Raw genomic sequence first — 1,297 nt, 5'->3', positions numbered from 1 at the left:
AAACTCACTACTTTATAAACAACAGTTGAATCCAAATTATGTTTCTAACAGGTAGAACAAGTTAAGTTTAGTTGCTGAGATGGTTAAAGCTTTTTTATTTACATTTATGGAGAAGACTTTTAAGATTTATTTTCACCCCTTGACAAGTAATCTTACAGAGGCTGTGAACTAGATTTAGGGCAAAGGAACTTTCATAGGAGTTTATATTTTTAAAAGCCTCTATTTTTTCCTTCAGTCTCAGGCAATTGCAGGCAGTGTTTTAGCTATCTCTTGGAATGTTTACATTTCAAAGACATGGTAAAACTTACATCTTCAAGGGACAGAGAAAGAATATATTTTCTCCTAGGGTCTTTGGGGTATATTTGTCTACTATCAGAAATCTATGGCAATTACTATTTAAAGTTTTCTTTCTTTTCCTTAAGTGTAAGAAATTCCATTTCCACTGTCCTGATCTTTTAAAATATTTATAACGTTTTGAGATTAACAGGGGAGGTTTGGGGTTGGTAAGTCTAGGAGGACTTGAAATTGCCTCTAGAGCCACATTTCTGGTTATTGAGCAATAATCACGCCTCGGATAAACCTCATGGGCTACGATACTGCCCCTGCGCAAAGCTCATTTCTGGTTATTTAAAGACTCAACTGTAAGGTAAGGACAGTTGTTTTTAATCCTCAAAGAATTGGATTACAGCTTGAATGATACCAGAGGGCTGACCCACCCCTTCAAATACACTTTTTTCTCTTTGCTTCTTTATATCAGGGAGAAGATTTCCAACTAAGAAATTTTAAAAGATTCCTATGTTCTAGATTTAGAGCTGTGTATCTCTGGAATGTTTTGATAAATCCTTCTACAAAATTTTCAGGATTTTTTTTCTCCTCGGATTATATTGTTTCATTTTGGTTTAGAAGAGAAGGCCTTTAAAAACTGTTCCTATCAGCCTCTGAATATTAGCCTCTAATTTGGACAATTTCTGACTCTAGAGCTCCTTAAAAAAAATCTTTTCAAACATCTTATTAAGATTCAACTGGGACAAACAGAAATATTCCTGGCAGTATTGAACTCCTCCCCCCGCCATTTCTTTTGAAACAAAGACATAGCCCAAATGACAGCCAAAACCAATAAACCTTTTATGACTTAACTGCCAACTCAGGAGGCATCCCCAAAGAGGGTACAAGAGAGAGATGTTCTCCCAAGATCCAGAGCCATTCCCAAAGATAGCCAAAAGGAAGACTTAGTTCCCCTAAGAGCTGGCAACAGTCAATAAGACAGTAACTGTAGATGATGTGAAACCCACATTTC

The 1,297-nt window shown here is 36.2% G+C and overlaps 1 pseudogene; it reads right to left on the bottom strand.

Annotated features, from left to right (window-relative positions):
- Positions 1–408: 408 nt before the first annotated feature.
- Positions 409–614, bottom strand: LOC116647057 (annotated as a pseudogene).
- Between the last annotated feature and the right edge of the window lie 683 nt (positions 615–1,297).

Source organism: Phoca vitulina, unplaced genomic scaffold (assembly GCF_004348235.1).
Source record: "Phoca vitulina isolate PV1807 unplaced genomic scaffold, GSC_HSeal_1.0 scaffold38, whole genome shotgun sequence".
Lineage (NCBI taxonomy): Eukaryota > Metazoa > Chordata > Mammalia > Carnivora > Phocidae > Phoca > Phoca vitulina.
Note: the sequence above shows the minus strand (reverse complement) of the source record. Positions and strands in the feature narration are given on the sequence as shown.